The sequence below is a fragment of the Rattus norvegicus genome, unplaced genomic scaffold, assembly GCF_021556685.1.
Source record: "Rattus norvegicus strain SHRSP/BbbUtx unplaced genomic scaffold, alternate assembly SHRSP_T2T haplotype2-0000033, whole genome shotgun sequence".
NCBI classification, from domain to species: domain Eukaryota; kingdom Metazoa; phylum Chordata; class Mammalia; order Rodentia; family Muridae; genus Rattus; species Rattus norvegicus.
In genome coordinates this window covers 20,462-42,069 of record NW_028238786.1, presented here as the reverse complement: position 1 = coordinate 42,069, position 21,608 = coordinate 20,462, and the positions used below count along the sequence as shown (strand labels likewise).

General features: G+C 42.3%; 1 long non-coding RNA gene across 2 annotated transcripts in view; it reads right to left on the bottom strand.

The window, feature by feature from the left end:
- The window catches only part of LOC147997864 (uncharacterized), a 30,456-nt gene extending 27,336 nt beyond the window's left edge, over nt 1-3,120 (bottom strand). Inside the window, exons 1-3 of one of the 2 annotated variants that reach the window (XR_015647528.1) lie at nt 2,913-3,120; nt 2,318-2,439; nt 782-1,164 (exon numbers count right to left, since the gene is read on the bottom strand). This is a non-coding gene — a long non-coding RNA (uncharacterized LOC147997864). Of the gene's footprint in view, nt 1-781; nt 1,165-2,317; nt 2,440-2,912 lie in introns of those variants that run through there. The other variant, XR_015647526.1, reaches the window with a different exon arrangement.
- Between the last annotated feature and the right edge of the window lie 18,488 nt (nt 3,121-21,608).

Sequence of the window (21,608 nt, the reverse complement as noted above, 5' to 3'; positions counted from 1 at the left end):
CTGGCTCCATCCCAGGCACAGCTGGAGTGGGCAGCTGTAAGGTTGAGGACCTGCACTCAGGACACTGGGCCCCAGGAGCACCCCACCTGCTGGTCATCCTGTGTACCTCTGAATGTCACTCCTGGGTTCTCACTGCCTGGCACTTAACCATAGACACCACTGTAGAACAGTCTAAGGCCAGAAGGGCAAAAACATTGTTGTTATAAATTTCTACTATGGAAACATCAAATGTTGTGCTTCTTGAACAGTTTTATGAAATGAACCTGGGAGAAACACAAGAAATATGGCCTGAAGTCTCTTCTGCAACTGCCACTCCAGCATAAGCGTCCACAGGCAGTCAGTCTCCTCTGCACTACCGTCCCCCTTGTTTTGCAACTCATGGATCTCCTTGCTTAGCATATGCACAAGGTGCATTTGCTGTTGCTTCTCCAGCTTCTTCCTGACATCTTATTTTTATGGGTCTGGAGACAGACTCCCCAGAGGACAGCACCTCTTTTCTGATAGTTATGAACTGCAGATCCCTGTGCTCAATAGTGGGGGGCTGCTGCAGGGACTACAACACCAGAATGACTGTTTCTTGGGGCCTCTGCAGTGTGGAAGGTTTTCCTGGTTTGGTCGGTGTGGTCAAAGATGAGAAGGAAGCAAGTTCAGGGAATGAGAGTGCATCTGTCGCCCTTTCCTCTCCTTGTCCCTGTGCTTCCTCTCTGCTTCCTTGTCCAGACAGGCCTTCTATATCTCAGACCACCACTGCTGCTCCTCACTCTTTTTACCCAGCCACCTGTGCAGACTGGGATGCTGCCTTGTTTGCAGAAGGAGGGGGGAGTGGCAAATCCACTGAAATGCCACCAATATCTGGTGTAGTGGACCTGTGGTAGAGGAGGTGGTGGAGGGAGGTCTGTTCATATGGGCTGGGAGACAGTCACAGGGGTGGGCAGCACCTCTGCTGGGGTTTCCCAATGGCCAGGACCACTCTTGGTCAGAGTGGAAGCAGGGGCAACTGACTTGGAGGAAGGGTTCAGGTGCTCCTGGCTGCATGTGCTAGATTCCACTGAGGACCTATGGATCCACATATCACTGTCACACTAGAGACCCTTGCCAGCTTCTACTCAGTGGAGCTCAAGTAGGTAAAACTTCCTGAAGCTCTTCCTTGGAAGGGGTAAGAGGCTGAGAAAAGAAAAGAGGAAGCTGTACTACTTCAGGGACTCACCAGAGATATTTGCAAAATTTCATGCATGTTTCTTCCTCACAGAAGAGGTAACAAAAACTGGGGAATGGTTATATAACCAGACCTGACACTGCTTTATGGCTCACTGGCCAAGTAGCCAGCTGTTCCTGTGTCTACAAAGGAATAAAAAGATTTTTTCTATACACTGATGCATGCTGTTTGTGGCATTGTCACTCCTGAAATTTAGCTCCTAACTTCAGGTCTAGGTAGAGGGGTCTGTTCTTGTGAAATGTAAAGAAGTAAACAATCAGATGCTTAAAACTGCATAAAAGGCGTACTTTTTCCTCAGGTATCTGTTTTACAATCTTTTAAAAAGCATTCATGGGGGTTGACACCTCGAAACAAGCTTTGCCATTTCAGGAAAAGTGTGATGGAGGGAAGATTTGTATGGTGGGTTACTGGGAAGACAGGATTGTAAAGGAAATAAATAAATGGTTTTCTAAAAAGCATGTATTTTAAATGCCCTGCTAAAAACTATAATTTTGACACTATGCTTTCAATAAAAAACATTTCACATTTTATTTACTCATTTAAACTAATTCTCATTTTCCCAGATTCATTAATTTAGTATTAATTTACTTGAGTAGCGTAATAAAAATAAAACTGAAAAAATAAAAAGTAAAAATAAAAGCTGAGTCAGGGTCAGAAGAGGATTCACAATACTGCACCTAACAGACTGTGAATATATCTAGTAAACCGTACCATCAGATCTGATCTGTATCATGATCCAGAAGTATTTCTCAGCATCATGCACTCAGTCTCAACTAACTTCTTCCTTGAAAAGCTGAGCAAGAGCTGTGGTAGGAGCTACTACATGGGACTTTTAGGGTCTCACTTTATAAAAATAATTTATGTGTATGAGTGTTTGCCCAGCATGTGTGCACATGAATGCTTGACTGGTGTCCAAAGAACTTAAAAGAAGGTTTCAAATCCCCTGAAATTAGAGTTTTAGGCAGTTGTGAGCTAACACTGGTGTTGTAAAATACTGAACCATCTTTCCAGCCCCAGATTTTGATAACTTTTAGGAGGAGCCATATCTCAATACAGGATTACTATATGTTGGCTAACCTGGCTTGAGTCACTAGCTCTTACCTCTCTGCACCATGGAGGACAATGGCTGGGTAAGACAGGTGGACAGGCAGTGAGAGAGGATGCCTTGATTTGCAACTTCCAGTGTAACCATGGAACTGGTTGTAGTCATGAGTTCTGCTGCCCTAGGAAGAAAATATAAAGAAACAGTGCTCACTGTCATAGAGGAGTCTATGTTCAGAATACTTGTGCTTAGGTTCCTCAGCCTGGTTGCTGTTTGGGGAAATAAACCAGACTTTCAGAAGATTATGTCCTGTCCACATCACTTATGATAATTAATTATAAAACAGGTAAATATATTCTATTCTATAACATAAACATTAAGATATTTAAAGATTTTACAAGCTCTAAGTATATGTGTACATATTTATATAATTATTTAATGAAATGTTCTATACTAATATACATTCTTATGAGTGAACCCAAAATGAGATTCATGTGCTCTAAGAACTAGGGTTATAGTGAATGTGAGTAAACACAAAGAGCTTTTACATCACTTCTTTTTGAATTCAAATTTCAAAATTAAATGCAAACTATCACTTCAGTACACTAAAACTAACCAATTAGTTGACGCGTTTAAGTGACCAATTAGTCATACCTTTCCTGAGAAAGTCCAACCAGACTAAATTCATCCACAATGAGGAGTTGGGCATGGGCACCTAGTTGTCCAACCTGAGCCACCAGAAGGGTGTAGGGAGAAAAGAAAAAAGGCAGGGTCACTGGTTGCTGCCGCTGCGGAGAGCTCATAGGCAGCACCCCACGAGCAAACTTGAGCCTCGGGACCACAGGTAAGACCAACTTTTCTGCTGCAAGAGACCTGCCTGGTGAACTCAGGACACAGAGAGGCAAAAATTCCTCTAGGACTGGGCACTTCCGGGGTTTACCGGGAGTCCCAAACCCGCGGATCCCGGCCCGCAGCAGCTCTCTGCTCCCAAACCCCGTGGGAGAGAGACCTCACTGCCTGGTCAGGTGGGCACACCTGAGGCTGCAGAGCAGAAGAGACCACCAACACTGCTCACCCTTGCCCACATCCCTGGCCCAATAGGAAACTGTTTAAGGCCTCTGGGTTCCCGCAGAGGAGGGCCCAGGTGCAGCACGACCGCTGCGTCTGAGACACGACCAGAACCTGAAGGGACAGACGGGATAAACAGTTCTCTGCACCCAAATCCCGTGGGAGGGAGAGCTAAACCTTCATAGAGGCAGACATTCCTGGGAAACCAGAAGAGACTGCACTCTGCACATATCTCTGACGCCAGAGGAAAACACCAAACTCCATCTGGAACCGTGGTGCACGGAAGCTCCCGGAAAGGGCAGCGCAGATCTTCCTGGTTGCTGCCGCCGCAGAGAGCTCATAAGCAACACCCCACGAGCAAACTTGAGCCCCAGGACCACAGGTAAAACCAACTTTTCTGCTGCAAGTGACCTGCCTGGTGAACTCCAGACAGAGGCCCACAGGAACAGCTGAAGACCTATAGATAGGAAAAACTACACGCCCGAAGGCAGAACACTCTGTCCCCATAACTGGCTGAAAGAAAACAGGAAAACAGGTCTACAGCACTCCTGACACACAGGCTTATAGGACAGTCTAGCTACTGTCAGAAATAGCAGAACAAAGTAACACTAGAGATAATCTGATGGCGAGAGGCAAGCACAGGAACCCAAGCAACAGAAACCAAGACTACATGGCACCATCGGAGCCCAATTCTCCCATCAAAACAAACATGGAATATCCAAACACACCAGAAAAGCAAGATCTAGTTTCAAAATCATATTTGATCATGATGCTGGAGGACTTCAAGAAAGACGTGAAGAACTCCCTTAGAGAAACACAGGAAAACATTAATAAACAAGTAGAAGCCTACAGAGAGGAATCGCAAAAATCCCTGAAAGAATTCCAGGAAAACATAAATAAACAAGTAGAAACCCATAGAGAGGAGTCACAAAAATCCCTGAAAGAATTCTAGGAAAACACAATCAATCAGTTGAAGGAATTAAAAATGGAAATAGACGCAATCAAGAAACAACACATGGAAACAACCCTGGATATAGAAAACCAAAAGAAGAGACAAGGAGCTGTAGATACGAGCTTCACCAACAGAATACAAGAGATGGAAGAGAGAATCTCAGGAGCAGAAGATTCCATAGAAATCATTGACTCAACTGTCAAAGATAATGTAAAGCGGAAAAAGCTACTGGTCCAAAACATTGGTCCAGGACTCAATGAGAAGATCAAACCTAAGGACAATAGGTATAGAAGAGAGTGAAGACTCCCAGCACAAAGGACCAGTAAATATCTTCAACAAAATCATAGAAGAAAACTTCCCTAACCTAAACAAAGAGATACCCATAGGCATACAAGAAGCCTACAGAACTCCAAATGGATTGGACCAGAAAAGAAACACCTCCCGTCACATAATAGTCAAAACACCAAACGCACAAAATAAAGAAAGAATATTAAAAGCAGTAAGGGAAAAAGGTCAAGTAACATATAAAGGCAGACCTATCAGAATCACACCAGACTTTTCACCAGAAACTATGAAAGCCAGAAGATCCTGGACAGATGTCATACAGACCCTAAGAGAACACAAATGTCAGCCCAGGTTACTGTATCCTGCAAAACTCCCACTTAACATAGATGGAGAAACCAAGATATTCCAGGACAAAAACAAATTTACACAATATCTTTCTACAAATCCAGCACTACAAAGGATAAGAAATGGTAAAGCCCAATGTAAGGAGGCAAGCTATACCCTAGAAGAAGCAAGAAACTAATCGTCTTGGCAACAAAACAAAGAGAAGAATAGCACAAAAACATAACCTCATATCCAAATATAAATATAACAGGAAGCAATAATCACTAGTCACTAATATCTCTCAACATCAGTGGCCTCAACTCCCCAATAAAAAGGCATAGATTAACAAACTGGATACGCAACGAGGACCTTGCATTCTGCTGCCTACAGGAAACACACCTCAGAGACAAAGACAGACACTACCTCAGAGTGAAAGGCTGGAAAACAACTTTCCAAGCAAATGGTCAGAAGAAGCAAGCTGGCGTAGCCATTCTAATATCACATACAATCAATTTTCAACTAAAAGTCATCAAAAAAGATAAGGAAGTACACTTCATATTCATCAAAGGAAAAATCCACCAAGATGAACTCTCAATCCTAAATATCTGGGCCCCAAATACAAGGGCACCTACATACGTAAAAGAAACCTTACTAAAGCTCAAAACACACATTGCACCTCACACAATAATAGGAGATTTCAACACCCCCACTCTCATCAATGGACAGATCATGGAAACAGAAATTAAACAGAGACGTAGACAGACTAAGAGAAGTCATGAGCCAAATGGACTTAACAGATATTTATAGAACATTCTATCCTAAAGCAAAAGGATATACCTTCTTCTCAGCTCCTCATGGCACTTCCTCCAAAACTGACCATATAATTGGTCAAAAAACGGGCCTCAAGAGGTACAGAAAGATAGAAATAATACCATGCGTGCTATCGGACCACCACGGCCTAAAACTGGTCTTCAATAACAATAAGGGAAGAATGCCCACATATACGTGGAAATTGAACAATGTTCTACTCAATGATAACCTGGTCAAGGAAGAAATAAAGAAAGAAATTAAAGACTTTTTAGAATTTAATGAAAATGAAGGTACAACATACCCAAACTTATGGGACACAATGAAACCTGTGCTATAGAGGAAACTCATAGTGCTGAGTGCCTGCAGAAAGAAACAGGAAAGAGCATATGTCAGCAGCTTGACAGCACACCTAAAAGCTCTAGAACAAAAAGATGCAAATACACCCAGGAGGAGTAGAAGGCAGGAAATAATCAAGCTCAGAGCTGAAATCAACCAAATAGAAACAAAAAGGACCATAGAAAGAATCATCAGAACCAAAAGTTGGTTCTTTGAGAAAATCAGCAAGATAGATAAACCCTTAGCCAGACTAACGAGAGGACACAGAGAGTGTGTCCAAATTAACAAAATCAGAAATGAAAAGGGAGACATAACTACAGATTCAGAGGAAATTCTAAAAATCATCAGATCTTATTATAAAAGCCTATATTCAACAAAACTTGAAAATCTGCAGGAAATGGACAATTTCCTAGACAGATACAAGGTACCGAAGTTAAATCAGGAACAGATAAACCAGTTAAACTACCCCATAACGCCTAAGGAAATAGAAGCAGTCATTAAAGGTCTCCCAACCAAAAAGAGCCCAGGTCCAGATGGGTTTAGTGCAGAATTCTGTCAGACTTTCATAGAAGACCTCATACCAATATTATCCAAACTATTCCACAAAATTGAAACAGATGGATCACTACCGAATTCCTTCTATGAATCCACAATTACTCTTATACCTAAACCACACAAAGTCCCAACAAAGAAAGAGAACTTCAGACCAATTTCCCTTATGAATATCGACGCAAAAATACTCAATAAAATTCTGGCAAACCGAATCCAAGAGCACATTAAAACAATCATCCACCATGATCAAGTAGGCTTCATCCCAGGCATGCAGGGATGGTTTAATATACGGAAAACCATCAACGTGATCCATTATATAAACAAACTGAAAGAACAAAACCACATGATCATTTCATTAGATGCTGAGAAAGCATTTGACAAAATTCAACACCCCTTCATGATAAAAGTCCTGGAAAGAGTAGGAATTCAAGGCCCATACCTAAACATAGTAAAAGCCATATACAGCAAACCAGTTGCTAACATTAAACTAAATGGAGAGAAACTTGAAGCAATCCCACTAAAATCAGGGACTAGACAAGGCTGCCCACTCTCTCCCTATTTATTCAATATAGTTCTTGAAGTTCTAGCCAGAGCAATCAGACAACAAAAGGAGGTCAAGGGGAAACAGGTCGGAAAAGAAGAAGTCAAAATATCACTATTTGCAGATGATATGATAGTATATTTAAGTGATCCCAAAAGTTCCACCAGAGAACTACTAAAGCTGATAAACAACTTCAGCAAAGTGGCTGGGTATAAAATTAACTCAAATAAATCAGTAGCCTTCCTCTACACAAAAGAGAAACAAGCTGAGAAAGAAATTAGGGAAACACCACACTTCTTAATAGACCCAAATAACAAAGTACCTCGGTGTGACTTTAACCAAGCAAGTAAAAGATTTGTACAATAAGAACTTCAAGACTCTGAAGAAAGAAATTGAAGAAGACCACAGAAGATGGAAAGATCTCCCATGCTCACGGATTGGCAGGATTAATATAGTAAAAATTGCCATTTTACCAAAAGCGATCTACAGATTCAATGCAAACCCCATCAAAATACCAATACAATTCTTCAAAGAGTTAGACAGAACAATTTGCAAATTCATCTGGAATAACAAAAAACCCAGGATAGCTAAAGCTATCCTCAACAATAAAAGGACTTCAGGGGGAATCACTATCCCTGAACTCAAGCAGTATTACAGAGCAATAGTGATAAAAACTGCATGGTATTGGTACAGAGACAGACAGATACACCAATGGAACAGATTTGAAGACCCAGAAAAAAACCCACACACCTATGGGCACTTGATTTTTGACAAGGGAGCCAAAACCGTCAAATGGAAAAAAGATAGCATTTCCAGCAAATGGTGCTGGTTCAACTGGAGGTCAACATGTAGAAGAATGCAGATCGATCCATGCGTATCACCCTGTACAAAGCTTAAGTCCAAGTGGATCAAGGACCTCCATATCAAACCAGACACACTCAAACTAATAGAAGAAAAACTAGGGAAGCATCTGGAACACATGGGCACTGGAAAAAATTTCCTGAACAAAACACCAATGGCTTATGTTCTAAGATCAAGAATCGACAAATGGGATCTCATAAAACTGCAAAGCTTCTGTAAGGCAAAGGACACTGTGGTTAGGACAAAACGGCAACCAACAGATTGGGAAAAGATCTTTACCATTCCTACAACAGATAGAGGCCTTATATCCAAAATATACAAAGAACTCAAGAAATTAGACCGCAGGGAGACAAATAACCCTATTAAAAATGGGGTTCAGAGCTAAACAAAGAATTCACAGTTGAGGAATGCCGAATGGCTGAGAAACACCTAAAGAAATGTTCAACATTTTAGTCATAAGGGAAATGCAAATCAAAACAACCCCGAGATTTCACCTCACACCAGTGAGAATGGCTAAGATCAAAATCTCAGGTGACAGCAGATGCTGGCGAGGATGTGGAGAAAGAGGAACACTCCTCCATTGTTGGTGGGATTGCAGACTGGTAAAACCATTCTGGAAATCAGTCTGGAGGTTCCTCAGAAAATTGGACATTGAACTGCCTGAGGATCCAGCTATACCTCTCTTGGGCATATACCCCAAAAATGCCCCAACATATAAAAAAGACACGTGCTCCACTATGTTCATCGCAGCCTTTATTTATAATAGCCAGAAGCTGGAAAGAACCCAGATGCCCTTCAACAGAGGAATGGATACAGAAAATGTGGTACATCTACACAATGGAATATCACTCAGCTATCAAAAACAATGACTTTATGAAATTCGTAGGCAAATGGTTGGAACTGGAAAATATCATCCTGAGTGAGGTAACCCAATCACAGAAAAACACACATGGTATGCACTCACTGATAAGTGGCTATTAGCCCAAATGCTTGAATTACCCTAGATGCCTAGAACAAATGAAACTCAAGACAGATGATCAAAATGTGAATGCTTCACTCCTTCTTTAAAGGGGAACAAGAATACACTTGACAGGGAATAGAGAGACAAAGATTAAAACAGACACAGAAGGAACACCCATTCAGAGCCTGCCCCACATGTGGCCCATACATATACAGCCATCCAATTAGACAAGATGGATGAAGCAAAGAAGTGCAGACTGACAGGAGCCGGATGTAGATCGCTCCTGAGAGACACAGCCAGAATACAGCAAACACAGAGCCGAATGCCAGCAGCAAACCACTGAACTGAGTATAGGACCCCCGTTGAAGGAATCAGAGAAAGAATTGGAATAGCTTTAAGTGGCTCTAGACCCCATATGAACAACAATGCCAAGCAACTAGAGCTTCCAGGGACTAAGCCACTACCTAAATACTATACATGGACTGACCCTGGACTCTGACCTCATAGGTAGCAATGAATATCCTAGTAAGAGCACCAGTGGAAGGGGAAGCCCTGGGTCCTGCTAAGACTGAACGCCCAGTGAAGTAGATTGTTGGGGGAGGGTGGCAATGTGGGGAGGATGGGGAGGGGAACACCAATAAAGAAGGGGAGGAGGGAGGGGGATGTTTGCCCGGAAACCGGGAAAGGGAATAACACTCGAAATGTAAATAAGGAATACTCAAGTTAATAAAAAAAAAACAGTGGGGAAAAAAGGCAGCATCAATGCACAGCAGCATTCCTCACACCACACAGTCAGTGCACAGCAGCATCCCTCACACCACACAGTCAGTACACAGCAGCATTCCTCACACCACACAGTCAGTGCACAGCAGCATTCCTCACACCACACAGTCAGTGCACAGCAGCATTCCTCACACCACACAGTCAGTGCACAGCAGCATTCCTCACACCACACAGTCAGTGCACAGCAGCATTCCTCACACCACACAGTCAGTGCACAGCAGCATTCCTCACACCATATTCAATGAACTGCAGTTTTCTTCACACCACACAGCATCCACAGCCATGAGCATCTGCACACTTTTTCACAAAGCTCGAGTGCAGAATGCCCTTCACTGATTCCTTTAAAACAAATACTGGCCACATCTGCAACACTGCCTTGGACAACGACTTAACATACATTTCCAGTTTATACCGGCCAGCACCCTATGCAAAAACAAGGTCAGAACAGCACAATGTAATCACACAGCAGGAAATGAGCAAAATCCTACCCACATATACCCTGGAATCTTGACTAGTTAGTAAAATTTCTATTTTATGGTTCCAAACTTCTAAGAAAAATACTCCTGTAAAATGGACAATTGGGTCAGAAAATGCCTATGGACTTGGAATACTCAAAATGATTATTTATAAAGTCTAAAACAGCTACAAATCTAAAGGAATGAGAAACATAACAAGTGACCAGCCCTTACCCACATCAGGACAGAAAACCAGCTTGGTACTAAATAATCCAGCATCTGCCTTCTCTATCTTCCATTTAAACATAATTTATAAATTTTAAAACAAGAAATTAACTTCTTGGAGGAAGCAGTTAACAGCATTTTGTAAGGAACTATTATCCAGAAAGTACTCTACTGGAATTCATACCCTGGAGCTGAACAGTCAAATGCACTTACAATAGCATTCTATGGAAAGCTAATGAAATGTTTGAGAAAAAACTTAGGTATGGTATATAATTTCAGGATCATCAATATTCTGCTTAGAGATCATAATATAACAACAAAAGAGTTTTGGATCACATAGGGAAATATTATACAATGCAGTCATGTGCATGAAGCCTTACCCGGACATTACTGGAATTAGCACAACATTATGTGTATACTTTTGTACTAACAATAAAAATAACTTACCATAATAACTGTGAGATAGTATATCATATAATAATGTATCATAAAAAGTGACTTCAAGAAATGAAGAAAAATTTCTAAAGAAGGAATCAAGAAGATGTTATTTTATATGCACACCATCTGTATTTCCACCCAGTAGTTAACATTTTAGTTTACCTTTTTCATTGGTGAGACTGGTCCATTTTCTCCCCTGCAGTAGGGAGTAGGGACAAGGCAGCAGTCATCAAGTATGCAGTGTGTTACTGTTTCATAGGCATACAACCTGTGTTTTATTTACATATATATATATGGATGTATGTAATAAAATTATGAATAAAATAATAAATTACATTGTACATTAGTATATAAATAGAAATTATATATTATAAAAGAGAATTGTCTTATATAGGGTTCTTTAGAGTCACAGAACTTATGGGTAATCTCTGTACAGAGAGACAATTTGTTGATGACTTGCAGTCTGTAGTCCAACTCCCCAACCATGATCAGCAGCAGGTATGAATGGGAGTCCAAGGATCTAGCAGTGGCTCAGTCCCACAAGGCAGGCAGACAGGCAGGTGAAAAAGAGAGACTCTTCCTTCTTCCAATGTCCTCATGTAAATCCCCAGCAGAAGGTGTGTCCCAGGTTAAAGGTGCATACAACCACAGCTGGATCTGGGACTTGCTTTGTCCCAGGTGACCTTGAACTCAGAGACCTCCTTGCCTTAAGCTCCTGAGATTCCTAGCCACTTTGCCTCATGATCTCCATGCCAAGATGCAGTTCAGAAACTTGTATCTCCCAGCCTCAACATCAGGATCAAAGGTGAGCTTTACAATTCTGGGTTGTAGTTCATTCCACTTATAGTCAAGTTCACAACCAGGAATAGCCACTACGAGTATATACGATGTGTCATTATACATGCACAATATATATACATATATATATATACATATAAATTTGAAAACACCACAACATTTTATTAGTATATATTAACCGAGTAAAATGACAGATGTGGCATTTGTCTGCACATCATGCATGAGTGGGAGAAGAAATTATAAGCCCTTGCATCAAATGAGGAGCTGCAGTTAACAGCAGCTGATAGAAATTCATTCTTCCTTGGGGGAAGGCCATTGGTACGACTCCCATTGAACAGCTGTACACACAGTATGCAAGCCTGACCAGGTCTAACAGGGCTTAATGAGATACAAAAAATGTGTTTATGTGTATTTCTGTACACACACACACACACACACACACACACACACACACACACACACACAGAGGGGTGGTTTAGTGGTGCTGACTTTTAACCCAGGATCTGATTCAGGTGGACCTCTGTGAGTTCTAGACTAATCTGATTTACACAGCCAGTCCCAAACTAACCAGGGCTATAGAGTCAAAAGGGGGATTCTGAGAGGAATCTTTTAGAATTTGGAGGAGAGAAGTTAGGGTTGATAAGACCATATTTTACTGTATAGATGTATGGAAATTTAAATAAGTGAGAAAATAATGAAGTAACTGAGAGGAAAAAAGTACACTCAATAATGGCAACTTTTTGAACTGACTTTTGTCCAGTTACTTGGCAAAGCAGAAATAAATATGCCTTTAACTGATTTCATCTATGGCAATGCCACTTTCCTTGAGTCAAAACACTTAACATAGATGATTGGAAATGACCTTGAAATCACAGTTACCCTCAGCATCCATGGGCTACATTGAAAATTTATAGTTCTGATTAGAAGCTGGAAGATATTTCATAACTTTGTATTATCCACTGCGGATTATTTTATAGATCTATAGAATTCCACAACTCAGCTGTTAATTCATTCAATTCTCCCAGTAAACATCCATGATACAGGAATGATGCCCCAATCTCTTTGAACAGGTGCTCTGGTGCAGAGTTTGCCTGAGATAGCCCAACAGCTGCATCCTCTCTTGTCTCCTTCTAGAGAGCTTCATGACTCTGCTGAACAGAATATAAAGTTGGTTATTTGTTTGGATTTTACTTGGGATTTTTGTTTTTAGCCTTTTCCCTGATATCTTTCCATGATATATATTCTATTTTTCTAACTTTGATTTTAGTTCATTTCAAGCACATTATGCTACATGCAATTTTAAAATAACCCAGCACTAAGTCTGGCTAAACACAGGCATCAGAGTTTCACGCAGCCTGCATGGCTACTTCTATGCACTTGTTACTCTGCATCCTAAGGCTCGATTGCTAAGCCGATTGTGAACCAGTTTAACATAAAATACCTTGACTACTGAAGATGAAATTGCTCTTTGTTTGAGCATGTGAAAAGATAGTCTTTTTATGAGCCAAATTTAATAATAACCAATCCTAAGTCTTTGCTCATGCCTTGTGAAGGATGGCATAAGGAATCTTTACCTTTCTTGTTTGGTTCTCTAGAATTTTCTAGTTCTTCAGGGTGGCTCCCTCTGCCCTTTCTGATCCAGAGAACTCTGGAAGGAGTCCAGGGCCTAATTACTTTTCCTATAAGCAGAAACATAAGGTCTTTCTCCCAAACTAGCATGTCCTTTAGCCAGTAACCAGAAAGATTTTTAGCTTGACATCTTTCCCAGAAAAATAGTAAAATAACCAGAAAATTCAAAATCACACACATTTTGAAAATTAAATTCTCAACAAAGTAACTAAACCAAACAAGCACAGTAGAAACCTTTCTTTCCGGCCTTTTCTAATCTGCCAGGCCAGGATATTGAACCCACTTTTGAGAGAACAGGAGCATCCTGTGAGACACTGAGACTTTCCTAGAGGATTTTATCCTCATCCAATCTCTGTTGTCTGCTTTGCAGGTTGTAGTTTTTCTGTTAGTTCAGCTTCTCCCTGCACAGCAGGAGCTCCCAGATAATCTGGGCCCATTTTCCCTGAGTTAGCTCTGAACCTCAGGAGGAATTCCCCAGGTGACTGAGGCCAAAATTGTGTCCTCTTCTATCCAATTAAACCAAATTAGCAACAACTAAACCAAACTTTATTAAAAGCAGGCACCCTTTACTTTCCCTCTCTGCCTGGAGCCATTCATTATACTGATTCTTTTTACAGGAGGAGAACTCAGAGCCTGATTTGGGTCTGTCTATCCCTGTGTTTAGATTCCCATGTGCTGGAGTCCCTTGACTCATCTCTGCTCATTCAGGAATCTAATTCTCTCATCCCTAGGACAAGAATCCTAACTCCCTAGTGGATTGTTGACTACCACACTCGACGTCATCTATTGCATGTAGTTTTAAATTAAACCCATGCTAATTCATTCTATGCTCTGGTATCAGTGGTTAGGTTCACCCTACATGGCTAGTTCTATGCAGCCATCTTGTCTTGGTTCCTGCTGTTAGTCTGCTACTTTAACCAAACAAATTTTAACTGAAGTGCCTGGAGTGCTGTTGCATTTCTCATCCCACCCACACCCTCTGGCTGGCCTGCAGAAGGCTGGGTAAAGTTCCTCTCACAGGACTTGCCTTAGTCATTTGAAATGAAAATACCAGAGGTTTATACTAACCAGATTTACATGGGTAAATCTCCAAACCAAAAACGCCCATGCAAGGAACAGAAAACTCAATAATATAACGACAAAATGTGCGATTAGATTGGACAAATACACCTCTACACCACTCTATTGCCCATTATGAAATCTCTAGCTACTTGTGGCTCCTCCAGGCCACAGGGGTCTGCTCCTTTTTCAACCTCTTCCTCCTCCATCTACTTCTTGCCCACATCCTCCATCTCTATTTTTCTTTCTCTCCCTTTTCCAATGCATTCTGCTCTACCTTTTCCTTCCATTGTCCAATCAGAGGAAGTAACCTTTATTTGGCTAATTACTATTTCACCTGACATCATCTGAATATGTGATCTATTGCACTACAGGTCCACCCTGTTGGGAAAGCAAAAATACAAAGAGCAATCCACAAGACATTTTGCTCATTTTGAGTTAACACATATAGTAATTTCACTACATCTTTTTCATCATTTTTATTCTATTCTTATTAAGTTATTTCTAGGGAATATTTGTAGTTTTTAACTACAATGCTTACACATAGTAAGGAGGAGTTACAACACCCTAGACCTGAGCAGAATCTCTGAGGAGGTATACTTCCACTGTCAATACAAAGACTTAAGGACCATGGGACACAGGAGCAACGCCAAGGTCCCAATACCACACCATCAGCTCCCTGGCAGCCCCATGACCATCAAACTGCTTCTAAAGATGCAATGGTGCCAGCCACTCATGACCAAGGCAGAGACAATGATGATGGTCGACCACCTGAACAGCATCTTATTTCCCCAAGTAAGAGCTCATTGAAGGACAACAGTTTTATGAAAACACCAGAAAATGGGGGTAAGGTAGAGGAGGATAAAGTCAGGCAAATATTTAGGCAAATTAGAGCAACTGTGAGCTAATGCCATGAGCATGGTATAGTACACAGGGAACTCAAACCATATAAGATTATGTTGGACATAAATGGATAAGTTAAAATCGTAGAATTTCTTTCGCCTTAGAACACAAGTTGAACCAGGGCAATGCTGAACTGGCTCTGTGGTGCTTTGTCTTTTGGAACTCCTCAACTCTTGCCCAGCAAACTTTATGATAGTCCACAAAATGACATTTGGACCTTAGTTTTACATGGTACTTATTAAGTTAAGATCTTTACTCTGTATTCATACTAGATTTGAAAAGACTTGTTGTGGCAATTGTATTCTGCCACCTGTTGGGTGTTAGAAGAGATGGATAACCTGCTTAGCCTCTTAATGATACTCAACATGAAATATAGGATGACAGTCACTGATGTGATGATGTACCGCTGGTTAAAGGAAGACCGGAAGGCTTTCTCAAATCCCTATGAGGACTGAGCTCCATCACACAGGACCCTGTAATTGTGGACGACATGGAACACATTGAGTCCAGAGCCTAAGATATTACAATGTATAATCAACCCATGGGATCATGTTGCTTACTGTCCTGGCAAGTTCTCCAGGTGCAAGGCTGAACAACAGAGGCTCACACATTGAGTTCAGTTATTCCCTACCCTTGATGATAATGATTCATTCCCTTTGGGCTCAAGGAAAAGTGGAAGCTACCCCACCCTAAGCACACTGGTCTCATCATCCTCCAATGGCTTTCTGTTTCCCTGCGGCCATAAACTGGTCCATGATTAGGCATAAGAGCCCCTGGTGCTGCCCTTCTCTCTTCAGGCCACTCCAGATGACACCCACACTGGAGAAACATGCATCCATGCCTCCAGTGTCGCCTAAATACACTAAATAATCAGCCTCACTGAGAAGAACAATGGCAATAAGAACACAGAAGCCAATCTACTCTCCTGGTATGCCTCAGTAGGGAGAAAGTCTGTCCTCAGCTAGTGCCAGCCCAGAGGTTATAGGGACAGACCAAGCAAAAGTGGTGTTCCTGACACAATGAGGTCCATTGTCAATGGAGGTCCTGGGACAGTGGATGTGCTTCAACAGTTGAGGTCCTCAGAATATAGAGTAGAAGCTATGGAGGTCCCAGGACAGGGGAAGTGCCATATCAATGGTGCTTCGACAACTGTGGAGGTGCTGCAACAGTCGAGTTCCTTCAAATTGGAAGACTTGTGACAGTGGAGTGGCTGAGTTTTTGGAGGTACTGCAAGAGTGGAGGTACTGTGACAGTTGAGGTGCTTCATCAGTTGAGGTCCTGTAACAGTGGAGTTCCTAAGACATTTCAGGTCCTTTGACAGTGGAGTAGCAGCTGGGACAGTGGATATGCTGCTACAGTGGAGGTCTTGAAAAACTTCAATTGATGCACGAGTCAGGATCTTTGACCTAGGAGGTGATGGGACAGTACAGGTGTAGGAGAGCCAGTAGAGGTGTGGCGACAATAGAAATGCTATAATAGTGAAAGCCTTGCAGCACTAGAGGTCCTGTGATAGTGGAAGTGCTTCGACAGTAGACGTACTGTGACAGAGGAGGTCCTGCCAATTCTAGTTTCAGAGGAAATAGATGTCCTGAAAAGTGGAGGTCGTTCAATAGTGGGCTTCGTGTGACAGTTGAGGTGTTACCACAGTGAAAGTCCAACATCAGTGGGTGGACATGCTGTGCCAGTTGAGGTAATGGAACTTGGATTTCCTGAGTTATTGGAGGTCCTGTGACTGTGGGGTCCTGGGAGAGTAGAGGTGCTGAGACACTGCTCTGTGACATTGGATGACCTTGTGACAGTTTAGGTGCAGTGACAATGAAAGTCCAGCAACAGTACACATACTGTGACAGTAGATGTCCTGAAAATTGAGGGTCCTGAAAATGCAGCCGCTGTTAGTGAGAAGGTCCTATGACACTGGAGGTCCAGTGATAGTGGAGGTACTGGGACAGAAGCCACACTGGAACAGTGGATGTCCTGCTACAGTGCACATCAAAGTGCTTGTAACGATGATGATTTTTGACCACTCTAACTTCATTTCACTACGCAAGTAATTGAGTCTGAGACAAGATAATACCTTGTCATGGTGCTACTTGAATGCCACTAGTTTTACAGTTAAGTCTGAAGGTCTAGGCTGTGACAGAGGAGGTCCTTTGACAGTGATGGCCCTGCAAAATTGGACATCCTACAACACTGGAGCTCCTGCAACAGTGGAGGTCTTGAGACTCTAGATTTACATTGACATTGCAGGTCCTGCAGCAGTGGAATTTCTCTGCGAGCTGAGGTCCTGCAACATACTAGTTGCTGAGAGAATCAATTTTCTGCAACAGTGAAGGTCCTACAATAGTTCAGGTCCTGAAAAGTTGAGACTCTGTGAGAGTAGAAGTACAGGGAAAGTGTATGTCCTGTGCCAGGAGAGGCCCTGCAATTTGGAGGCCCTGAGAATGTGGAGTTGATTTGACAACAGAGTTTCTACCACACTGGTGTTCCTGTGACAGTGTCCAACAAAGTCCTTGTATTAGAGAAGAAATAATGCCAGCCAGCAATGACCATGGCAGTGATGATGATGGTTGATCACCCCAACATCATCTCGATTCTTCAAGTAATTTAGACCAAAACAATACATCTATTCATGGAGCTGGTTGAAGGGCAACAGCTTTACAAATACACCCAAAAGTATGGCTACCTAGAGCAAGGCAAGGCCAGCAAAATATTGTGTAAATAATAGCTGTGATGAGCTACTGCTATGGGCACACAATATTTCACAGGCACCTAAAGCCAAAGAATATTGTGTTGTACATCAATGGGAAAGTCAAAATTACCAACTTTGGCCTTAGTATCCCATTCCAATCAGGGTAAATGATGAACCAGCACTGCAGTACTTATACTTTTTGTGTTCCTGAACTCTTCTTTGGCAAATTTTATGACGTTCCAAAGAACTAAATTTGACGCTTAGGTGGAGTTTTATATTTCATGGCAGTCAGAAAGTTTCCATTTGACTCTCTCTTCATTCTAGAGTTGAGAAGACAGGTTGTAGCAGGAGTGTGTGGTGCCTCTGGTGTGGTGTCAGAAGGACCTACTTAGCCTCCTAATGACAGTCAACCCTAGATATAGGCCAAAAGTCACTGTGGTCATGATGCAACCCTAGTTCAACTAAGGCTAGACGCAGTTCCCAAATCCCTATGAGCAACTGATCCCCCTCAGGCCAGACCCTGTAAGTATAAGAGCAATGGAATATATAGGATTCCAAGTGCTGGAAACTAAGGACACTTCAACTGAACAAAATTATAACCAGACCATGGCATCCTACTTCCTTCTGCAAAGGCAGGAAGTTCACAGGCAAGACAGCACAAAATAGGCTTGGACAGTCAGCACAGTGGAGGTGTGGGGAAAAAGCAGGTGCTAAGACAGTGGATGTCCTGCTACAGTGGCCTCCAAGTCCTTAAGAGGAAGAAGCACTTATGCCATCCAATAATGACCACGGCAATGATGACAATTGTGGTTAACCACTCCAACATCATCTTCAATAATTGAGACGAAAACAAGTAGATACCTTGTCATGGAGCTGTGTGAGGTTCAATGTCTTCATTAATGTATCTGAAAGTATGGTTACATAGTGAAAGACAAGGCATGGGAAATACTTATGCAGATATTAGCAGCCTGGATCTACTGTCAGGGGCACAGAATAAATACAGGACTTCAAAACAAATAAAATGGTGGATAAGAACAATAAAGTCAAAATCATCGACACTGGCCTTAGTACCCAAGACAAACCAGAGCAAATGCTGAACCTGTACTACGGTGCTAACACTTTTGATGCCCCTGAACTCTTCCTGGGTTATACTTATGATGGTCCAAAGAACCACATATGAATGTTAGTCTTACATTTTATGGTACCTGAAAAATTTACCTCTGTTTTCATATAAGAGCTGAAAAGACAGGTTGTGGCAGGTGTGCATCTTGACCACTGTGGGGTGTCAAGAGAGCTAGATGACCTGCTTAGCATTTAATAACAGTCAAACCCAGAAATATCAGTCATAGACATGATAATGCACCCCTGCTTCAAAGAAGATTGGGAGCGTTTCCCAAATCCCTATGAAGAAATGATACCTCTCAGGCCACACCCTGGAATTTTGGAAGTAGTGCAACATGTTCCATTCAAAACACAAGACATAAAGATTCTTTACATCAAAGAAAGTCTAAGCGGATCATGGCATCCAACTGCTTACTGGAAGGACAGGCTATTCTGATGCCTGGCTTCATACCCAGGCTCAGACAGTGAGTCTAGTAATGGCTCCATTCCCTACCCTTAATGATTATGCTGCTGTCCCTCTAGGACTGGACTGCAGAGGAGTGGAAGCCAACCCACCATTGACACATTGGACTTGTCAACCCCATGGCCTCATTTATGCCTTTGTCTATATTCTAGTCATAGAGCTTTCAGAAGAACCACTGGGACTGGCTTTCTTCACAGGCCACTACAGATGACCTGGACAAAACATACATGCCAGAGTGTCTTCTTCCTTCATTCAACAAGCAGCCTCAGGCCGAACAGAAGCATCAATGAGAACACAGAAGACAACCTATTATCTCTCTGTGCATGAGGAGAGGGCGAATCTGTCCCCATCAGTGGCTGGCTAAGAGGATTCAAGGGATGGTCCAAGAAATTAGGAATATCCAAATGAAGCAGTGTTCCTGTGCTCAATCAAGCAAGAAAACTCTCCTGGGCAGGACAGTGTCTCTCCTGAGAAATGAGGGCTGGAGACAGCATCCAAAAAATAAGCGGCAGGCAGGCAAGGACAGGTACCTTTGTGCTTTGTTCTACCCAGTTTGCTCTGTGTTGCTTAGCTCTGTCTCTGGTATCCATTTCTGCAAAATCGTTTCTGTCTTAACTTTTTAAGTACTGTATCATTCTTCCGCCAATTCTTCTCCCTCTTCTAGATTTCTCCTCTTCCGAACAAGGACTCAATATGACTGATGTGTACCCCAGACTTCAGAGTTGTCCTGTTACCCCATGCCTTTACCAGGACGGTATCACCACCAAAAGGAAACAGTTCCCACAAGGTGAGGTCTAGAGGCCTATGGATTCATGCAATCTTCTAGGGGCAACTGATCCTTGCACATATGGCAATTAATCACAAGCGATTTGGAACAAATTCTTATTTTGTCAAAAGTAACATCATTCTCCATTAAGCTTCAAAATAACCAGCAAAGCCTTGTAATAAGTGATAGTGGTGTTGATAAAGCAGTGCAGCACCCGTGACATTGTAGGTCCTTCAACAGTGGAGGCACTGAGAGACATTGTAGTTCGTGCAACAGTGGAGGCACTGAGATAGCGAAGGTCCTTTTACATTCAAGATCATGCAATAGTGGAGGTCCTGAAAGAGTGGGCGTCCTGAGACATTGGAGATGGGATTGGTACAGTGGAGGTCCTGAGACAATGCAGGTGTTGCAAGAATGGATGTCCTGCAACAGTGGAGTTCCTTGCACAGTAAAGGTCCTGCAATAGGGGTTGTCTTTAGACAGAGGAGGTCCTGCTACAGTGGAATTCCTGTGATAGCTGAAGTTTTGAGACAATGTCAGACCAGGCACAATGGAGATGCTGTGCCAGGAGAGGTTCTACACAAGTCGAGTTGGTGATAGAGTGGATGTTCTAAGACAGTGGAGATCTGGTGACAGTGGAGGTCCTGCACTATTGGAGGTTCTGGAACAATCGAGGTCCTGAGACAGTGCAGTTGCTCGGACATTGGAGTTTATGCACCATTGTAGGTCATGTGAGAGTGGAGGTGCTGGGACAGTAAAGGTGATGGGACAATGGAGGTCCTGTGACTGTTTTGGTGCTGCGATATTGGAGATCCTTCATCAGTTGAGGTCCTGGCACATTTGAGGTCCTGAAATATTGGATGTCCTGCATTATTGGAGGTCCTCAGTCAGTGGAGATGGGCCTGGGACAGCTGAGATCTGGTAAAAATGGGGGTGTTTCCACACTACAGGTCATGCAACAGTAAATGTCCTGATACAATGCAGTTGTTCCAACACTGTAGGTTCTGCAATAGTTGGTTTGCTAGAACAGTGAAAGTGGAGATCCTGCATCAACAGAGGTCCTTTGACAGGGAATGCCCTGCAACAGTGAACATCCTTCAACATTGGAGGTCCCGCAACAGTGGATGTCATGAGTCAGTGCCATTGAACTGACGGTGGAGGTCCAACAACAGAGGAATTACTGTGCCAGTAGAGGTCCTGCAAAAGTCTGGCTGCTAAAAGAGTGCATGTTCTAAATTGGAGGTCCTGCAACAGTTAAGGTACTGCAACAGTCTAAGTATAGATACTGTGCATATACTGTGCTAGTAGAGGTCTTGCACATTGGTGTTGC